Source organism: Acinonyx jubatus, chromosome A3 (assembly GCF_027475565.1).
Source record: "Acinonyx jubatus isolate Ajub_Pintada_27869175 chromosome A3, VMU_Ajub_asm_v1.0, whole genome shotgun sequence".
Classification (NCBI taxonomy): Eukaryota; Metazoa; Chordata; class Mammalia; order Carnivora; family Felidae; genus Acinonyx; species Acinonyx jubatus.
In genome coordinates, this window is record NC_069388.1 from 110750804 (window position 1) to 110773727 (window position 22924).

The 22924-nt window shown below is 37.2% G+C and overlaps 1 long non-coding RNA gene across 1 annotated transcript in view; it reads right to left on the reverse strand.

Annotated features, from left to right (window-relative positions):
• Positions 1 to 11747: 11747 nt before the first annotated feature.
• The window catches only part of LOC128311279 (uncharacterized), a 208002-nt gene continuing 196825 nt past the window's right edge, over positions 11748 to 22924 (reverse strand). Inside the window, exon 3 of the long non-coding RNA XR_008289590.1 lies at positions 11748 to 12221. This is a non-coding gene — a long non-coding RNA (uncharacterized LOC128311279). The remainder of the gene's footprint in view (positions 12222 to 22924) is intronic.

Sequence of the window (22924 nt, forward strand, 5' to 3'; positions counted from 1 at the left end):
AAGGTGCTGACCAATTCAGTTCCTGGTGAGAGCTCTCTACCTTCTTTGCAGATAACAACTTCCTGCTGTATTCCCAAATGGTGAAGAGAGATCATCTCTCTCATGTCTTTTATTGTAAGAACACTAATCTCATTGAGGGCTCCATTTAATTTGAGAGGCAATGACCTAATTGCCTCTCAAAAGCCTCATCTTCAAATACCATCACATGAGGGATTAGGGCTTGCAACCTATGAATTTTGGGGGGATATAAATATTTAGTCCATCGCACAGTATAATATTAATTTAGGCTATATTTGATAAATTAAAGATGCATATGTTGATCTCTAGAACAAATCTAAAAAACAATATAAGGAGGTATAAAGATAAAATAGAATACTAAAAAAAAATTCACTTAATCAAAAAGAAGAAAGAAAACAAGGAAAAAACAAAGAATGGAGGAAGGAATAGAAAATCAAAAGTAAGATAGTAGTCTTAAACGTAACCATTCCAATAATCACATTATGTGTATGTAAATGGATTAACTATTCTAATTAAGAGGCAAAATCTATTAGACTAGAAAAAAAAATAAGACAAAATATACGCTCTCCACAAGAGATCCATTTAAATATAAATACACACAAAGGTTGGAAATAAAATGATGGTAAAATATATGCCATACAAATAATACACATAAGAAAGCTGGACTAATTATATTTAAAATTAGACAAAAAATGCTTCAAGAAAAGGAATAGCAGTAAAGGTGGAGAGGGACATGTTATAATGACAAAAGAATCAAAGAATATTAAAGATTGGAAACACACTATCGAATAATTTAAGAACATTAATTTAAATCAATTAATTGACACTTACAGAACATTACAAAAAGCAACTGCAGAATTCACATTCTTTTGATGTGCACATAGCACACTCACAAGATAGTCCATGTGTTGGGTCAGAAAACAAGTCTTAATTTTGAAGGAATGAAAACATATAGAATATGTTTTCTAATTGAAATAGAACCGTATCAAAAATCAATAACTGGGAATGCAAGCTGGTGCAGCCACTCTGGAAAACAGTATGGAGGTCTCTCACAAAACTAAAAATAGAACTACCCTACGACCCAGCAATTGCACTACTAGGCATTTATCCAAGGGATACAGGAGTGCTGTTTCGAAGGGACACGTGCACCCCCATGTTTATAGCAGCACTATCAACAATAGCCAAAGTATGGAAAGAGCCCAAATGTCCATCAGTGAATGAATGGATAAAGAAGGGGTGGTGTGTGTGTGTGTATACACACATATATATGTATATATGTATATACACACATATATATATATGTGTATATATATGTATACACACACACACACACACACACACACACACACACAATGGATTATTACTCGGCAATCAAAAAGAAGGAATTCTTGCCATTTCCAGCTACATGGATGGAACTGGAGGATATTATGCTAAGTGAAAGTAGTCAGAGAAAGACAAAAAATCATATTACTTCACTCATATGAGGACTTTAAGAGACAAAACAGATGAACACAAGTGAAGGGAAACAAAAATAATATAAAAACAGGGAGGGGGACAAAACAGAAGAGACTCATAAATATAGAGAACAAACTGAGGGTTACTGGAGGGGTTGTGGGAGGGGGGATAGACTAAATGGGTAAGAGGCATTAAGGAATCTACCCCTGAAATCATTGTTGCACTATATGCTAAGTAATTTGGATGTGAATTTTAAAAAAGAAAAAAAGAAAATTAAAAAAAAAAGAAAAAATGATACCTCTAATATCCCCAAATATTTGAAAATTTGGAAATATAATTCTATATTTAAAAGTCTGTTTTTCTGGGGTGCCTGGGTGGCTCAGTCACTTGGGTATCTGACTTTGGCTCAGATCATGATCTCACAGTTCATGAGTTTGAGCCCCATGTTGAGCCTAGAACCTGCTTCAGATTCTATGTCTCCCTCTCTCTCTGCCTCTCCCCCATTCATGTTCTCTCTCTCTCTCTGTCTCTCTCTCTCTCTCAAAAAATAAATAAACAGGAGCGCCTGGGTGGCTCAGTCGGCTAAGCGGCCGACTTCGGCTCAGGTCATGATTTCACAGTCCGTGAGTTCGAGCCCCGCGTCAGGCTCTGTGCTGACAGCTCAGAGCCTGGAGCCTGTTTCAGATTCTGTGTCTCCCTCTCTCTGACCCTCCCCCATTCATGCTCTGTCTCTCTCTGTCTCAAAAATAAATAAATGTTAAAAAAAATTTTTTTTAAATAAACATTAAAAATTGTTTTTAAAGTCCGGTTTTTATCTTTTTTTTCTTTGTTTAGTTGTTTGTTTCTTAAATTTCACATGAGTGAAATTATCATCATATTATACACCTGAACCCAATATAACACTATGTTAATTACACTGGAATTAAAAAATAAACAAATAATTTTAAAAAGAAATATACTTCTAAATAAAACATGAGTCAACAAACAGTAATTATTTTGACTTGAATGGTAAAGGAAACAGAACATAATAAATTTTGTGTGCTGTAATTAAGGCAGTCTATAAAGAAAAATGTGTATCTTTAGATGTTTACATTAAAGAAGAAACACTTAAAATCAATGATCTAAGATCCACTGTAAGAGCTAGAAAAATAAGATTAAATTAAACACAAAGTAAGTAGAATGGAGAAAAAAATAAAATAAATGTAGAAATCAACGGTATATAAAGTGGACAACCAATACAGAAAATCAACAAAACTGAAATCACTGGTAAATGCCATCAGACATTTGAGAAACAAATAACTACAATTCTCCCATCTTAAATCAATGTTGTCCTAAAATATAAATGATCTAAACATCCCAATTAAAAGGCAGACATTGTCACAGTATAAAGAAATGTAAGACCCGACTAGGTACTATCTACAAAAGAAACCTTTCACATATAAAGATCCTGATTAATAGGTTTAAAGTAAATTCATGGAAAAACAGACTATGCAAATATTAATCATAAAGCTGATGTCTCAGTCTGTTGAGACTCCTGTCACAGAGACATTATCATGAAGGGGTATGTCTTAATTCAGGCTAGTGTGACTGGGTGACTTATAAACAACATAAATTTATCTCACAGTTCTGGAGACAGTGAAGCCCAAGTTCAAGGTGCCAGTAGATTCCACATCTGGTAAGGGCCTACGTCCTGGTTTACAGAAGGCTGTTTGCTCACTGTGGTTCTTCAAATGGCAGAGGGGTAAGGAAGCTCTCTGGGGTTTCTTTTATAAAAGCAGTAATCTTATAATCTTTTGTAAGGGTGGAGCCTTCATGATCTTGTCACCTCCTAAAGGCTCCAGCTCCAAATACCATCACTCTGAAGATTGTATCAACATAAATCTTAGGGACACAAATATTCATTCTATCATCTGGAATGGTTGTATTAAGTAGGTAAAGTAAGACTTAAAACAAGAAATATTACCAAGAATAAAGATTAAAAAGTCATAATGATAAAAATGTCAACTCATCAAGGAGTCATAAAAACCCTAAATGAGTATGCACCTAAATATGAATTTAAATGAAGCAAAAACTGACAATTTAAAGAGAAATAGATAAATTCACAATTATAGTTGAATAATGCAAAACTTATTTCTCAGTGATTGATATGACAAATGGACAGAAAATCAATAAGGATGTAGGAAGATTGAATAACTATAAAATTGACATTCATAGAATATTCCAACAACAGAAGAATATGCATTATTTTTAAGTACACATAGTATGTTCATCAAGAAAGACTATATGCTGATTTATAAACCATGTAATAATTTTAAAAGGTTGAAAAGATAAAGCTTATGTTAATTTTCTTGCTTTTTAAATAAAATGTTTTGAAAGAAATCTCTTTTAATAGGCTTAAGGAAGCCTACATCATACTACTTGATGACAAAATGTAACTAAAAATGATGTTATAAGTTGGATTTTAAAATTTTGTATTCTATTTTCTCTTATAGGTTATGTTACAAAATCAAGTGATATCCCACAATGTATAAAAGAAACCTCTCAATGAGGGAAATTTTTTTAATCTATAAATCAAAAGATAAATGATCAAAACCCAAAAGCTCTGAAAGCCAGTTGCAGGCACTGTGTTCATGTTATATCAAAGGCAATAAATAATAGAAAGCCCTAGAATATTCTTTCAAATAACTGAAATATTTTAAGGAATTTCTATCAGCCATCTCAAAGAGGAGAAGGGTACTGGTGAGCCAAATTCCTTTCTAATTCAAATAGGATTTATAACTATAACTCAAGGTTGTTTCTCATGTTGTACATAGAGCTCTACAAAAAGTATTTTTCTTTAAAGTAGATAATCTATCAAAATAAACCTAGTCATGCTATGATATGAATAAATATAAGGCTATGTAGGCATACAGCCTGACTTTTTTCACTAATCCATTGGTGGTACAGTGCTATTTATGTTTTTATTAAGTACATATGATTTAGTTTGGCTTGGTTTGATTTGGTTTTAATCTAGTGTCGACATCTAGTCGGTTTGAGATAGGAAAGAATGAGGAGAGTCTTAGATGTCCAGGACCAAAGTCAGAGGTATTGATGATCAAAGCATTGATATGTGGTTGTTAAGGAGCCCAGAGAACCAGAAAAAAAAGCTGGAGTGGTGAAGGAATCAAGACACTGGTACAGAAGGGCAAGGGAATAATTTGGGAGCAACGGTTAATGAAAGGCTGAATCAAAGCAGAGGGCCTTCTAGAACAAGAAAGAGTCTTAGCAATCACTAAAGAATGCAAAAAAGAGTTCAAAGCAGGTCAAGAAAATAAATTCCACAGATCAAGCCCCATGCCCATAATGTGCATGGAACTAGAGGTTAAAAATAGAAAGTAGGTTCCAGATATTCAGGGAAGGAACCTAGGATGAAAGATGGAAAACCAGACCCAGAAGTGGAAGTTACATAACAGTAGAAGCCAAAAAGCCACCCAAAAAGCAGGATGCCTGACTGGCTCAGTTGGTTAAGTGCCCAACTCTTGCTTTTGGCTCAGGTCATGATCTCACAGTGCGTGGCTTCAAGCCCCGCATCAGGCTCAGCACTGACTGCATGGAGCCTGCTTGGGATCCTCTCTCTCCTTCTCTCTCTGCCTCTCTCTCCCTCAAAATAAACTTTAAAAAATTAAAAAAGAAAAATCCCACCGCAAACAACTAGTTTTGGCAAGCAAAACTCAAACAAAACAGATTAGCCAAGACTCCGAAGAATGGAATTACTGAGTTCCAATCCTGGAAAACAAATATAATGATTGAGCTGATAAGTATATGCTAGTTGCTATGTACGTGAAACTTCACCTAGATCCATGTATAAGCAGCCTGGTTAACAAGGGAAAGAGCAGCAAAGTGGGCTTGAAACTGACCCAAGATCCTTCTGAAATATGTAGTGTGTCCAGAAACAGAACTAAGACCAGGTAAAACACAGCAATCAGGTGGCTTGCTTCACCTACTAGGAGCAAGGATGGGTCCAGAAAGGACCAGACATTTCTATCATTGAGACTGGCTTTTTCAACGAGATTTAAAGGGACATTAAATCTTATATATCTTTTTTTTATGATTCAACTATTTATAAATATCAGTAGTGCTACCAATCAGATGTCATGAAATGCCAAAACAAGAACTACACCAAAGATAAAAATCACTGGCTGACAGTCTGATAGCCCCACTAGTGTGACCTTAAATACATAAAAGGCCGTATCAATTACTATAACTCTGCCATATAAGGAATAGATATTTAGGAAATGGATTGATATTGTCTATTTCTCCCCTGGAACAAGAGCCATTAAAAGAACAGTGATTTTCTCCAGATTTTATGAGGAATTTGTTTTCATAGAAGTGTTCAAATTGAAAATCTCTGGAGAGCAAGTGAGCATTGTCAGGCCCAACAGACCATGTGAAGGCAGACAGGGATCAAGCACAACTGTTGAGTACAGTCTACACTGGAGTGACAGGGGTGAACCAGGTCATTGCCCTGAACCCTGCCTTTGTTATCTCTCTACTTCTCTGGAAGGCTGACTTCACTGAGGACTCAAGCTCCTGGAGCCCAAACAGATGGGGAATATGTGCTTAAATTGTCTAACTGCTTTCCTTCACCTTTATCACTGCCTTTCTTTCTGGATTCCTCTCTTGGCTCCTCTTTCCCAGTTCTGGAAAACTCTCATTCCCACTCTTCTGGACCCCGTCCCCCCACCCCCACTGAAGACACAGGTATCTTTTGTCTGGGAGAGCTTCTTCCCAGACTTAAATCCTATCCCCAAATCCAAGGTAATAATCTCTATTTGCTGCCTGCTTAGAGACAATACTGACCATTGTCTGGAGGGCCTCCAGTGTCCCTCACTGACCAGATGCCTTCGTATGGACAGCTGCTCCCAAAGCCATGCACCTCACCCCATCACCAGTCTCAGCCACCTGATCAGTCACTCGCTGATCTACCTTAACATCCACAGAGCACCCACTCTGCCTCTTTTACAGACCATGTCTCTCTAGAATGATTTTTTTCTTCCATTCTCTGAGGTGAGTGTGCACACCCTTAACCTACCCTCTTAATAAGGGTAACAATATTACATGGAGCGGTTCCTACTGTCAAGGTTCAAAGCCATGGGCTACATGAAAAGAAAGTTACTATGACAACACATCTATGATTTCCTGATATCCCAGATATGTGTATTAGGAAAACAGAGATGATACAAGAGAGGCTGGGAATGATTTTGTCCCCTCTACAAATCATTAAGTAAGCATTTCTGAGTGGACAGAGGAGAGTTGAGCTCATTACAGAGTGAGATAGAAACCAACTACAGTTAATGGTAAAACTAATGAATTATATAAAGTCACTTCCCCATCATTTCCTTGAGGTATAAAATGAAGAAGTTGGGTTAGGTCATCTCTCAGGCCTCCTTAAGCTCTAAAATCATCTATGATCTGTAGAAAGTGGCTCGATTTAAACTGGCATTTTACATTAAACACACAAAAACTTATTGACAATAGTATGTACTTTTTGTGGGTGCCATATAGAATCAGCATAGCTAAAACATGAAGTTTTATTCATTCATTCATTCATTTATTTATTTATTTATTTATTTATTTACATACTTCTTTATTTTTAAATGTTCATTTCTTTATTATTGACATAGTGTACACACACAAGTGGGGGAGGGGCAGAGACACAGAGGGAGACAGAGAATCCGAAGCAGGCTCCAGGCTCTGAGCTGTCAGCACAGAGCCCAATTTGGTGCTTAAACTCAAGAACTGTAAGATCATGACATGGGCCAAATTCAGACGCTTAACCACTGAGCCACCTAGGTGCCCCCAAACATGAGGTTTTAAAGAAACGTGGAGGAAGATGCTTAAAAATCAAGAAGCCAAAACTTAAGCTCAATTTGCAGAGTACCCACAGGGTCTGAATAATAAGACACCTGAATCCACAAAATATTTAACAAATTCAAATTCATAACCATTTGTTTATCAACCTATTTCCAGAGCCAAAGTGTGGTGGAGGTTATAAATGCTATATTATATAGAAATGCACTATCATTTAGGAAGTGATGTCATAAAGCTAAGGCCATAAAGCCAACTGGACAATGCCAGCAACATGTTGTAAGAACACAGGGCTCCCTCTCCCTGATCATAACTGAATGGGCCCGATTTCCAGTCATTCATGTTTTCAGGAACATACTTTTCCCTTTCAAAATGTCTTTAACAGTTATGAACGACTTGTTTTCGATATAAATACCTAATGTGTTTTTCTATCAGATTTGTTCATTATGGAATAATGTACATCAATTTCATGCATAATTTGCACTTTTATAGCTGAAACATCAAGAAGAAACATTATCATTATGTGTTGATTTACAAAGCAAAAAAGAAAAATCATTTTTAATTCAAGCTCAGGCCCATGTTTATCAGGCCAGCAAGAACTGTGAATTCTTAACAGATAGCACACTACTTCCCCAAGGGGCCGTCTCTTCCCCACAAGTCTCCACTCCTGCCTGCTGGCTGCTGCATAGGGCAGGATCGCTAGGCATCGACAGCTGACCCTCTGCCTGTAAGAGCAGAAGCTGCGCTCTAAAATGGGTCAGCAAACAATGACCTGTGGGCCATATGCATCTCACTGCTTGTTCCTGTTCGGCTCCTGAGCTAAGAAGGGTTATTACATTTTCAAACAGTTGACAGAAAGCATTAAAAAGAAAAATATTTCAAGACATGTGCAAATTATATGAAATTCAAGTTCCAGTGTCCAGTAAATGAAGTGTGCGACATAGCCAGACTCATTTGTTTACATGTTGTCTATGTCTGCTTAATGCTCTAACATAAAGTCAAAATGTTGCAACAGAAACCATACAGCCCACAAGCTATATTTACTATCTGGCCCATTAGAGAAAAAGTCTGCCAACCTCTGCCCTAAAACATCTAAGACACTACCTTGTTGCCCCATGGACAGCAACAGTATTCCACTCAGCAGATCCAAATGTCTTCTGTTTCTCATGCGTTTCTCACCCCTGATGCAAAGTCAAATCTCAAAGTCAACACTCTGCTTTAACACAAAAGTCGTCTACAAAAATACCTTTGTTTTCTTTCTATACCTTCTGCCACACCTTTTCAGTCTCAGTTACTTGCTTAAAACTGATGTCTCTGGTTTTTCTCCCTGTTTCCTTCTTTGCAGGGAGCCCATCACCCTGATTATCCTATTTAATCCTCTCTGTTCTTCTCTGTCCCTAAACCCACCAGATTTCTTCATAGTGCACAGTGAGGATTTATTTTCTATCTGTCTGTCTCTCCCACTAGAGAGTAAACTCAATGAGGCTGGGGTCTTATGTTTCTATTCACCATCGTGTAGTGCTGCTCTTTTAAAAGTATCTAGTACGCTTAGCACTAAGTGGAAATTGCTTAACAAAATACTGAAAGACTAACTGAATGAATGAACTAATGAATGAATGAGCAAATAAGTTAAGGCTAAATGAACCAGTCAGGAAAAAAGTTTAAAAAGGAGTTTTTGAAAGCACACTCTTTCTCCCCTCAAAAAGACCTACTTTATCTGAACACTGGCTACTTACTACTCACAGAACACTGACCATGGACCAGACACTATGCTCAGTCCTTTACCTCCTGTGGCTGCTATAACAAATTACCACAAAATGAGTGGCTTGAAACAACAGAAATGTATCCTCCCACAGTTCTGAAGGCCATAAGTCTGAAATCAAGACATTGATAGGGCCACACTCCTTCTAGGATCTCTAGGGGAGATTTCATTCCTTGTCTCTTCCGACTTCTGGTGGCTACTGGGGCTCCTTGGCTTGTGTGTGCATCACTTCAATCTCTGTTTCTGTCTTCATATGGCCTCCTTTTCTGTGTGTCTGTGCCTTTTCCTCTTCTGTCTCTTATAAGGACACTTGCCATTGGATTTAGGACACATCAGGTTAACCTAGGATGATCTCATTTCATGATACTTAACTTAAGTTAGATCTGCAAAGACCTTTTGCAAATGAGGTCACAGTCATAGGTTCCAATGATTAGGACATTGACCTATCTTTTGGAGGATACTATTCAATTCATTACATTTAGCACCAGGATATTAGTACATTTATGATTTCATTTAAGTTCTCCAAGAGCCTTGAGAGTTACTACCATTTCACAGATAAGAAAACTCTAATAAAAGAGTGAAAAGGCTAGCATTTGAAACTAAGTCTGTCGGAATTTAAGACTATGCCCTTAACCACTACAGAATTTTACTGTCTACAAAGCCAACTGGGTCACTTCCTGAATTGCCTAATTTGCAGGTGGAATATACCAGAGTCCCAAGCCACCACAAAATTCCTTCATTTCCTTTCACCCACTTACATATCCAGATGATCCACCTGGAGTGCAAAACAAGAGGCAATTTTTCAGGTTACCAGGAAACTCCCAGTTGTCCTCAGGGCTAATCTGACACTGTGAGCCACCTTCTCTAAAATGAAGTACGTGTTTCTCTTAGTGAACTTTGCTAAATGCTTCCTGATGTCTATGGCAAATTAAATTCCCTGTGTATCTACCACTGTTGAGCAGTGTGTATGAGAAATTCTAAAGAGAATGTCTTCTTTACTTCATTCCAGAGATTCTAAAAATGTGTGAATTACTTTTCTTTTCTTTTTTTTTAAATTGGGATGCAAATGACACTAAGGCATCTCACACGGCCACCAGGAAGTAGGACATAAGGAAGGAATTCTTCTCTGGTCATTTTGAATTAGAACATGCCAGTGACCCTCGAGGGACTATAAACTGTGGGCATTTCTCCAAACCCTTTCAAATTGCTTGGCTCAAAACTCACATAAAGTTAGTTCCTTGTGAAAATCCCCCTCCTAGTGGCATGAGAGAATTAATATACTTCCAAAAGTAAACAAGTCGCTCCTTTCTGCAGCTGAATCAGAACCGTTATATATCATGCCAACTCAAAGGGAAAATACAGTCAAGGAAATGGAGGGGTCAAAAGCCAACCACCTGGAAATTTATGTCAGTTTTTAACGCTTAGGCTCCTTCACCGCAAACAAATATCACACTTTAATACCGCTGCCCAATAAAGGAAAACCTTCGACTTGTGGGCTTGTGGAAAAAGCAGAATGAAAAAGCAGCATTCATGTGAGAGTCAAAACCTATCCTGAACTTTGGTGAAGAATAAAAAGGCTTTCATGCTATGTCTTTTACCTCTGCTGGAGCTGGGGCTCAGAGTGACACTATGGACAGGAAACTGACAATGATTGAGCAACTTCTCCTTACCTGATTGTTCCATAGGTTTTATATCACTGATCCTTTACCACTACCCTTGAAAGTAGGCAAAATGCCCTCATTTAGAGTTGAGGACACTGAGGCTCAGAAAACCTAATGACTTACCAAAGCTCAAGTTGTTAATTAGCGATTTGGGGTAAACCAAAGATATTCCCAAATGCCAAGCTTACCTAAATCAACTTTTTCCTTCCTGCTCCTGCCAGCATATTCTAAACATATGCTTTTAAAATAATGACACACTAAATCTTGCAATCAAGTTATTAAAGCATTCTGGTAAGTCTGCAAATGTCATGCTGTTTTCACTAAAGATGACCAGGATATGACATTGTCTCCTCCTATTACGCCCAGCCAGCAGACTGACTGTCAAATACCCACTGCTGTGATCTGTTTAGCAAGGTCAGCTGCTTGATTGCTATGAATAATTGGATGCCATTAATAATGGTCAGCTCCAGAATATAGGAAAGTGGTCAAGCGTGATAATTGTATTTTGAATTCCAGCAGATTATTTCCTGGGGAGCAGGAAGACAACCACTATATGGAACAGTTTTCCTAAGTTCAACAGAGATAACTCTTTCCCTAGAGGTGAAGGGGACAAATGAAGGGCTCTCTTAAAAACATGTGTGACCACCTCTGAAAAGAAATATGGAAGTCAACATTTTGCAAGATGTGGCTAATATTGGAAGCCTGACCATTACTAAATGTCTTCAGCAGTTAACTTTCTTATTCCGTCACTCAGATTATTACTAGAGCTTTATATATTGGAGGGGTGGGATGTCATTGTCTAAATTCATAAGCACCAGTGAGGTCAGATCAATGGCTAATTAGGAAATCTAATCCAGTTGATAGTCATCTGAAAGGTCAAGCATAAATCTTTTGCTGTTTAATGTGTATTAAATGTCCAAAATATATTAAAGGCTGTGACTACCACAGAATAATGATATAGAACAACATTATTATCTTTTTTAAAAAGCTTGTCAAATAATAAAGGCTTTAAAAAAAAAAAACCTTCCAGAACATAAGAAAAAAATGAGAAACTAAAGAAATTATAAAAAGTCACATTCTATAATTATGTGAAAAGGAAAAGCTGAAAACGATCTTAGAGAAAGGTAATAGACTAGGGTTTGGGTGGTAAATAAAGAGCAAAAAAAAAATCATACAAAAATGTAATAATAGCAATAAGGCATGCTTTACTACAACACCCATCAGCTATTGGTTTCAGACTTCAATATGGAAACTTTCTTCCACTGGCCAGCCATGTGAGCAACAAAATTAAACTTAAAACTTACCATAGCAGAAGTATAAGTGAAGGAAAAGCAATGGAAACATGGAGTCAGGATACAACTGCTTGAAGCCATAAGTATTCAGCACATGTTTCTTGTCAGCTTTTCCATTATTTGGAACTACTACAAGATGGACCGTTGGGCCATTTTTTTCAAGAGTATTCAGTGTTTTGATCAACTCTGAAATGAAAAGACAAACAAATGGATTTTTGACACAATATAAAAGCCAAAACTATAAAACTTTCATAAAAAAAAAAAAACATAGAGTAAGCTCTCATGACTTTGGGTGAAACAATGGTTTCTTAGATATGATACCAAAAAGACAGGTAACAAAAGGAAAAAAATGTATAAATTGACCACATCAAAATTAAAAACTTTTGTGCAGCAAATGATACCATCAAGAAAGTAAAAAAACAACCCAAAGAATGGGAGAAAATATTTGCAAACTATATATATATATATATATATATATATATATATATATATATATATATATGATGAAGGATTCATATCTCAATACAAATAGCCAAAAAGCAGAAACAATTCAAATGTCCATTAACTGATGAATGGATAAATAACATGTGGTATATCCATACAAAGGAATATTATTCAGCCATAAAAAGGAATGAAGTACTGACATATGCTACAATATGTCTGACTCTTAAAAACTATGTAAGTGAAAGAAGCCAGTCAAAAAGGCCAAATATTGTACAAATTCTTCTATTAGAAATGTCTAGAATAAGGAACCTTACAGAGACAGACAGTAAATTAGGGGTTGCTTAGGGCTAGGGAAAAGGAGACACAAGTGAAAAAGGGATTTAATACTAATGGGTATAAGGGTTTTTTTTAGGGGGTATGAAAATGTTATAAAATTAGTTCATGCTGGTGGTTGCATAACTCTATGAATGTATTAAGAAAAATTAAGTTGTGCACTTTGAATGAAGATGAATTGTAGGCATGTGAATTATATCTCAGCAAATTCAAAGGTATTTTAAAAAATAATCAAAACAAAGAAAAATACTGATAGGCATAGGCTGCTTCCCTAGTGACAAAATCATTTTATTTTTAGACTGGGGATCCAGAAGGGAGAATAAACTTGCACAAGCCCCACAATGAGCTAGCAACTAGGCAGAATCCCCAAGATCTCTGCCTCCATGCCACTGGAAAATTTCTTACTCTTTATGGTCTTTTTCAGGGGGTAGGGGATCTTTTCCTCTCAGTGACAATAGCCTTACTGACTGATGCATTTATCCAGAAGAATTTCCATCAGCTAATGAAACGAGAGGACACCATAACCTACAGGAGGTAGGTAATATCAGTCTAGCAGGAGTCTTTTTTCTTAGATAACAGTAAAGAACTTCTAAAAGGCCTCCAGACTTGAGCAAGGTCTAACTAGTTCCCTGAAAGGAGAATCAGATGGAAGCATGTAAGATTTTTAGTCATGAGAAAATTATTTGATTAGGTGATGATTAGTTTACAGAAATAAGGACCTGGTCCTTACTGGATGGCTCAGTCGGTTAAGCATCCAACTCATGGATTTGGCTCAGGTCATGTCTCAAGGTTCCTGAGGTCGAGCTTGAGATTCTCTCTCTCTCTCTCTCTCTCTCTCTCTCTCTGCATTCTCTCTCTTAAAAAAAAAAAAAAAAAAAAAAAGGAAGAAGCATCCAGAACCCAGATTTCTCCATCTTAGTTATGCCTCACAGGCTAATAAGCAGGAGACTAAAAGTTGGCCAGGGTCAACTTTTTCACTTTTTCCCTTAAATTAGCACCTTTTTTTTCCATAGGGAACATTCATTTCCTCTCAAAACTGCCTTTAAGCCCAAATGAGCCAGGGCAACAAAAAAGGAAGGAAAGATCCTCATCCCAGTTGCAATATTTTCAGAACCTTAAAAGATTTTATTTTAAAATCAGAAAATAAGACAATACCTTATATATCAATGGCTTCCTCATTTGCACAAAGGAGAAAGAGAACATCACTTACTTAGAGAAGTCAGTGGAAATGTAGTACATGCCCAAGTAAGAAAGTGTATCAGAGAAGTGTGTGTGTGTGTGTGTGTGTGTGTGTGTGTGTGTGAGAGAGAGAGAGAGAGAGAGAGAGAGAGAGAGAGAGAGAGAGAGAGAGAGAGAGGTGTGGGGAGGTAATGAGGGGATTCAGGGAGAACTAAGGCTGAACTTCAGAGCCTGAGAGGATTTAAAAGGTTTTCTAGAACAGATAAAAAATGACACAAAAGTGCCTTATGCTTGAAGAGAAAGCATACAACAAATGGAAGAATGGAAAGTTTATGTTCTCACTACTGTGCTCCAGGCTTAAGAAGAAATTTAATAATTACAGCTTTCAGGATTTTTTTGCTCTTATGCCAGTTATTTTATTTATAATAAATTTTTCAATTCTCAAGTTCCTATTGCCCTTGTTCTCTTTTACTTCTACTTGAATTATTTTTATTTCTTCTTATAAATAAAAATGTATCTTGAAGAGAACACTAACAATCCTTGAGACAGAGTCAATTAACCAGTAACATATCCCTGCCAATTTTCCAACCACTACAAATTCTTCCACACATGAGGAGAAAAGGTGAGAACAGAGGTCAACAGTATATACAGCTCCATGTTTTATTCATCTTTCCAGAATGGTGGGAATATTAACTAATTACCCTATACTATGCCTCTGTAGGATAAAGAAAAGTAATCCAGCTGTGCCCTACTTTAAGAAAAACTAAAAATGGCTTATAAAAATCAAAATCTATCAAAATATAAATAATAAAACACAAAACATATTCATAGAAGGATCTGAGATTAGGTAACATTTTAAAAAGAATGCTTGAGTACATTTAAAATACGACTTCATTTCTAAAATTTGAATTACTCTTTTACCAAAACCCATTATTTAAAAATCCAAATTTATAAAGGCAGATGCATTAGGGGGTTAATTGTTAAATTCATAAAAAGATTTCCTTAAACAGCATGCCACCTCCACCTCCCTCCTCCATATAATAAAAATATGATTTGATTTGCCAGCAATTGATCAAATGCAAATTCAAGGAAACAGCAATTGTTAGAGCTATATATGCCTGTATTTGTCTTGCTATTTCTGTGGGTAAATAGGAAAATTGAAGATCTGAGCAATTAAATAGTCATTCTGAGATTAAAGTTTATAATTAGGTTTTCCTAGTTCCCTGTCTATAAAATATCTATCTATCTGTATATAATACTAATACACAAATAAACACAAGTTACGCATACTAATGGAAAAAGCAGAGAAACATGAACTCAAGAGTGGATAGTTCCAAAATTATTTCATATTAGCTTTTGCCTGTATTTTATTTGCTTTAACAATACAAAGAAAGGCATTTAAAATCTAATTTTCATGCATATAAATTGAAGTTCAGTAACATTAAGCAGAATGTCTATGAGAAGTAGATCTAGGAATAGAACCCCAACACATGCTATAATCTGAGGGGAATTCTTGAGAAAATATCATGGAGGGTGACAAAAGGCAATTATCAGATTTTAAGTGATCAAAGCAAAATTAAATTAAAGATTTTAAGGGTAGGGCACTATATATTGCTGCTTTTCAAACAAACAAATTTCATTTTAAAATGGAACCTTCTGGGGCACCTGGGTGGCTCAGTGGGTTAAGCATCTACCTTCAGTTCAGGTCATGATCTCACAGTTTGTGGATTCGAGCCCCGTGTCCAGCTGTGCGCTGACAGCTCAGAGCCTGGAGTCTGCTTCGGATTGTCTCCCTCTCTCTGCCCCTCCCCAACTTGTGCTTGCTCTCTCTCTCTCTCTTTCTTTTTCTCTCTCTCTCTAAAATAAATAAACATTAAAAAAATTTTTTTAATGGAACCTTGATGTACCTGGGTGGCTCAGTTGGCTACGCATACAGCTCTTGATTTTGGCTCAGGTCATGATCTCACAGTTCATGAGTTCAAGCCGAGTCAGGCCCAGCACTGACAGCGCAGAGCCTGCTTGGGATTCCCTCTCTCTCTTCCTTTCTCTCTCAGCCCCACCCCTGCTCCTCTGCTCTCTTTCTCTCTCTCCCTCCCTCTCTCCCTCTCTCCCTCTCTCTCTCTGCCTCTCAAAATAAATAAAAACAAATAGAACCTCAAGGGATGCCTGGGTGGCTCAGTCAATTAAACATCTGACTCTTGATCTCAGGTCTTGATCCTAGGGTCGTGAGTTCAAGCCCTGCACTGGGCTCCACACTGGGTGTGAGGCCTACTTAAAAAATAACATAACATAACATAACATAACATAACATAACATAACATAACATAAATAAAATAAAACCTCACAAATTATCTGTACCTCCAGCATTCCTTTGATCAGCCTGAGACTGACTTTTTACAAGGACTAAAGAAGAATTTATTGGCCAGTTTGCATTTCTGCTTTTGTAGGCAAAACATAAGACCATAGACTTCTTCTGTCTAGTCTATAAGGCCCCAGATACTGCAGAGCCCATTAGGAGATCATAGCCAGGGCATTCAGACACTTGTGCAAGCATCGTCAGCTTCCAAAACAATCTTTAAAATACTACTCAAGGAAAGAAATACATAATATAAATTCCATTAAGATGGATCATCAAAAGTCCAGAGAACCTGAAGCTTATAGCAATAGGGCGGTATGTCTAATCAACAAGAAAGCAATGTAACCAATTTAAAACTGAATATATGACCATATTCCAGACAATTCCACAGCAGTCAAACACGGAGTTTCATATAAGATTCTAATCTTGACTAAGAATTTTATCTTATTAATGCTCTCCGTGTCTAGTAATCAAGTCTGACAAGGCCAGGTAAAAGGGAATATATTTCTTGATAAAAGAGGACCATGGGACTAAATAACACAAGTGGATAAAATTGCTTCTAACAATCTATTTAAAGATTCCATTAAGTAATGCTGGTTAGTTTTGATTCTTGATAATGGAGCTACATAGGAGTTCCACATGAATGTGAAATGATTAAAAACAATGCTCTCAGACAATGAGTATTAAAGCTGGTTATGCTAGTGGAAAACAGACAAGGGACCTTTCTTTGGTGGAACCGAAACACTGAGACTGAATATACATATGGGGTATTCTATGAGAAGGAAGCTATGGTTGAATGGATATTTAAAAAACAAAACAGTGCTGTGAATAGGGACAGCCATCCATGTAATTTTTGTCAAGACAAATGGACTGATTAAAGCTGTTAGATATTGTGATAATACAAAAGGGGAGCCAGTAAGAAGATTCACTAGGCTCAAATGAATAATAAAACTGAAAATGAACAAAGATTATAACATCACTTCAACAAATGGAGCTAATAATAATGCTCTTTGTGTCCATAGCACCTTTTATCTTAGCAGTTCAGAGCATTTCACAGAACCACTGAATCATGACTTCTACAGTTGAAAGTGACCAAAAAGATAATCTACTCCAAACACATACTCAGGCTTCTGTCTGTACTGCAACATCTCCCACACACAATCACACAACCTATTTGATCCCCTCTGGTAATTTCATTTCCTCCTCAGTATACCATTTCAGATCCATATTGACAAAAATCCAGAATATTCGTATTTGTCATTTTCTTTGCACTGAGGCATGTAGGAAAGTTTCTCATCATGCAGGGCTGTGAGGTCACAGCTCAAGAGAACAGGAGAGTAAGAGAAATTGACAAAACGTTTTGAGGCAGAAGACAAGAAAGTGGTAACTGACTTTGAGGACCTTAGAAAGTTTGAAACCTAATTCTATTGGATGATAGATGATTGAGAGCCAAAAGAAAGACTATTTGCACCTCAGGATTCTGGAAAGGCTCAGGAATTGTGATAGCTCTGGTGGTGGTTATCAGATGGTGGTTATCAACACATGTACAGGGCAAGGAGGAATGCTAAAACTCGGTACAAGGAGAAGCCAGATCTCTGGAACCCTTCTCCCATTTTCATAGCCAAACAACTGTATTTAAAACTGCACCGAGTGCCTAGTATGTGCCAGGCATTGTTCTGGGAACTGTGGCTATGGAAATAAACAAAACATAAAAACCTCAGCTCTCAGAGGATAAATGTTGGAGAAAGGCTGCATAAAAATAAAAAAGGAAAGAAAGAAAGAAAGAAAGAAAGAAAGAAAGAAAGAAAGAAAGAAAGAAAGAAAGAAAGAAAGAAAGAAAAGAAAAGAAAGAAAGAAAGAAAGAAAAGGAAAGAAGTAATAAGGCAAAAAGTAATAAAGTAACATCAGATGGAGACATAAAACAGGAGAAAAAATAAAGCAGGGATAGTAGACGTGAAGGCAAAGGGGAAAGAGGTAGTTTATATAAGGTGGTCAGAAAGGCTTTCCTGAGGGTGACAGTAGAGCAGCCATCTGAGGAAGTTGAGGTGAGTATCTGAGGAAACTTCCAAACAGTGGGAAGAGTAATTGGAAAGGCCTGAAGAGGGACTAAGTGACCTCATTATGTGTGGGATAGTGAGAAGACACTCCCATGAGGAGACCAAGTTGGCCCGGGTAGGGTGAGCAGGGTGGGGAATGGTAGGAAATGGGATCTAGAGGTAACAAAGGAGCAGGAGGGAGTCAGGGAGTGCATCATAAAGCCTTGTAAGTTATTTTTAGGTTTGGACATTTGCTCTGAGATAGATGGATGCCACTGGAGAGTTTTGATAGAGGAGTGAAATATACCCTGACTTATAATGGTTAGGGAATTCCCATTTAAAAAATCAGACTTACGGGGCACATGGTTGGCTCAGTTGGTTAAGCATCCAGTTCTTGGTCTTGGCTCAGGTCATGATCTCACAGTTGGGATCAAGCCCCACATTTGGTTCTGCACTGACCACATGGAGCCTCCCTCTCTCTCTGCCCCTCTGCCACCCATTCTCTATCTCTCAAAATAAATAAATTTAAAAGAAATAGTTTAAAAACTCAGACTTAATGCCATACAAACCCATCAGTAAAAAAGCCCCACCTATCACACATAGAGCTTCTGTTTTTGTCAGTCTGGGCTGCTATAAGACTATAGACAGGGTGGCTTAAACAACAGAAATTTATTTCTCATGGTTCTAGAGGCTGGGTAGTCAAGGTGCTGGCTGATCCGGTTCCTGGTGAGAACACACATCCTTCCTGACTCCTCACACAGCAAAGACAGGAAAAGGAGGAGAAGGCTCTCTGGTGTCTCTTCTTATAAGGGCACTAATCTCACCCTGAAGGCTCCACCCTCATAACCTAATACCCTCCCTAAGGCCCCATCTCTAAATAACATCATGTTGGGGATTAAGGCTTCAACATATGAATTTGAGGTGGGGACGGGAGGACACAAAACTATACTCCATAGCAATTTCCAGTTGGTCTTTTAGCTCCTCACTCTAAAATATGGACACCCGAGGATCAACAAATATTTTTTAAAAGGCTTTTAGATGAAAAAGATAAGCTAAAATAAATAAACCTTAAAAAAGAATCTCAGAATAGGATTAATCTGATGACCAAAAACAAATGTTAAAAACTTCAAAATAGGGGCACCTGGGTGGCGCAGTTGGTTAAGTGTCCGACTTCAGCGAGGTCACGATCTCGCGGTCCGTGAGTTCGAGCCCTGCGTCAGGCTCTGGGCTGATGGCTCGGAGCCTGGAGCCTGTTTCCGATTCTGTGTCTCCCTCTCTCTCTGCCCCTCCCCCGTTCATGCTCTGTCTCTCTCTGTCCCAAAAATAAATAAAAAACGTTGAAAAAAAAATTAAAAAAAAAAAAACTTCAAAATAAATTTCATAAAAGAATCAAATTATAACATCTATGAAAGAAGAATAGGAGGGACCCCTCTAATAGAGGGACAAGGTGTTTCCAGAAAATAAAAAAATGAGAGGCAAAAGTTATAATTCAGTAAAAAAGTAGGGAATACACTTGAAAAAAATTCCCTACCAACTTAAAAAAAAAAAAAAAAGGAATGTAAAATAACAGAGGACTAATACAATGAGAAAAAATTAGTCATTCAGTCCAGGAGATCGAGCACTTAACTAAAAGCAAGGAAAACAGAGGGGGAAAAAATGATCAAACAAATGATAGAAGTTACAGCTTCTATTAGGTGTTAAGGACTAAGTTTCCATATTGAAAAGGCTCTCGACTGCCAAAGAACTGAATGGAAAAATAGGTATGGGGAGAAAAGAGCTGTAAGTCTTCCTCCAAAGGAGAAAGTCAACAAACAGTTAAAGTTGAATACTGAAAAGTCAAGAAATAGCAGTAGGTAAGGCATGTTATTTGAAAATCACATGGTAAATGCCAAGAGAAACAGTAAGCAGGAAGCATATCACCCATTCTGGCTTTACCTTTGCATTTACCCTATTTCCTCAGGGATATTTTAAACTTTATAGAAAGAACCCAGAACCAGAATGCATCTACCAGTTTGGGGGTGGGTAGGCTAGCCACCTAATCTCTCTACTTCAGGGACCTACTAGGCCAGAAATTAACTCTTACCATATACAGCCATCCAGGCCTTCCTAAAGAAGGAATAAATGTCTAAATACACAAACTAACCTTACACTTAAAGGAATGGAAAAAGAATAGCAAATAAAGCACCAAAACAAACAGAAGAAGGGAAATAATAAAGATTAGAGCAGAAATCAATGATATCAAAATTTAAAAAAAAAAAAGTAGAACAGATCAATGAAACCAGGAGCTGGTTTTTAGAAAGAATTAACAAAATTGATAAACCCCTAGCCATATTTATCAAAAAGAAAAAGTTAAGGACCCGAATAAATAAAATCATGAATGAAAGAGGAGAAATCACAACCAACACCACAGAAACACAAACAATAATAGGAGAATATTATAAGAAATTATATGCCAACAAATTGGGTAATCTAAAAGAAATGGACAAATTCCTAAAAACATATAAACTACCAAAACTGAAACAGGAAAAAGTAGAAAATTTGAACAGACCCATAACCATTAAAGAAAATGAATCAGTAATCAAAAATTTCCTGAGGTCAGTAAATAGAATATAGGGCATCTGTGACCTTGAATGCTTAAAAAAAAAATAAATATTTAGTTTTACTAACATCTGACTGAAATTTAGCATGTTATTTAATTATGAATAAATAAAAAAACCCACAGTGAAACCAATAGTACCTTACTCTGTCACCAACAGAAATCATAGATATTTTCATATCATATTACACTCGGCACAGATATCTTAAAATATGTTCATGCCACTTTAATATAATGAAATTATTAGACCCATCACTAGATCTTATTTACTTAACACATTACTTAATATGTTAATTAAAAAGCACATATAGTGGCATATCATGTTTGTTTCTTAATATGTGGATAGCATATTGCAATATAATTGGGTTTCTTTGTAGCTTTATGTATCTCAATTTATAGTTCACCTGCCTTCCAAGATAAATATAGTACATAAGGGCACATAGTACCAAAAGAGGAAGAGGAAGAGGAAGAGGAAGGAGGAGGAGGAGGAGAAGGAGAAAGAGATTAGGTAGCTAGAAGCTATCTTCAGGGCTTATGGACTTTGGGGGTACATTGCACAGGACCATTGTGTATATAGTCCTGCAAAAGAAAGTACCAAAAGAGGAAGAGGAAGAGGAAGAGGAAGGAGGAGGAGGAGGAGAAGGAGAAAGAGATTAGGTAGCTAGAAGCTATCTTCAGGGCTTATGGACTTTGGGGGTACATTGCACAGGACCATTGTGTATATAGTCCTGCAAAAGAAAGGACATTCAGATATATACAATGATGGTCCTCATAAAATAGAACTTAATTAATTCTGTGCTGCTACCAGGGAGTCAGGGAACCAGAGATCCCTATATGGCATCCAATGCAGCCAACATCCACAGAGGGAAGCAGACAAGACTTGGGCTGTCATCATCATGGACACATGGGTGAATAAGCACAAATGAGCATATCTTGTCACTCCACCCAATCCTTGCCAACACATGCTCCATTGTTCATTTGATACTTCTTCACATTAAATCAGAATTATCTCCTCTATGTCCTCAAAACCTGCTACCATCTACAGCACTTTTTGACTGTGTCTCACTTTCCTTTTTTTTTTCATCCTGTCCCCATTACTCCTTTGATCCCCCAGGTTTCCTGCATTATACCTCTGACTTCTTATTCTCCCTGCTTCACCCATCAGTGATGCTTACAGCCATCAGCTGTTCTGTGGGAGCAAGCTACATTAACATCTACAGATGTCCCCAAACCACACTAGTTGCCCTGAAACAGGTGTCATCAGAGTACAGAAATGAGGTGAAGCAGGTGGAGATAGCATAGCCCCTTCTGGAATCCTCTGGTGAGTGAGTCTGGCTCATAGCAACTGTCTCAGGCAAGCAGTAAATATCTGCTAGCCTCATGTTCATATGCCAGCTTCAGGTCTCCCTCCCATCATAGCTTTTAAATTCTGATAACTAGAGGAGTTTATAAGCAAACAATGAAATCAGTGCCCAGAAAATATAATTGGAACAGGCTGAATTTGCATGGAGAAAAGAGCACCTATTGAAGGAAAACATAAACTGCCTCCCTTATTAGAAGGGAAGAAAGAAGAGTTGGTGGAGGAGGGAAGGAAAGGGGTAATTAAGAAAGGAAGCTGCAAATTCACTCCTCATTAGAACATTATCCAGATTATCTGAACAATGAAGAAACAAGACAGGCAATGACAGACAAGTGGTCCAAGTTTCTTTACACACTAAACATGAGTTAGCTACAAGCAAAGCTTAAGTAGGTCTGTATTTCTACAAATATTCTAATTTTCTGGTACAGGAGTTCTTCAAAAACCAATTTTTAATTGACCACTTCACAGAATATGTTGCCTTCTTCTGCCTCATAGGAAGATACTCATGGTGAAGAGACACAAAATTACCACTGTTGAAAATGTTATATGTACCCCACAAAATGATGATTTACAGATGTCAATCAG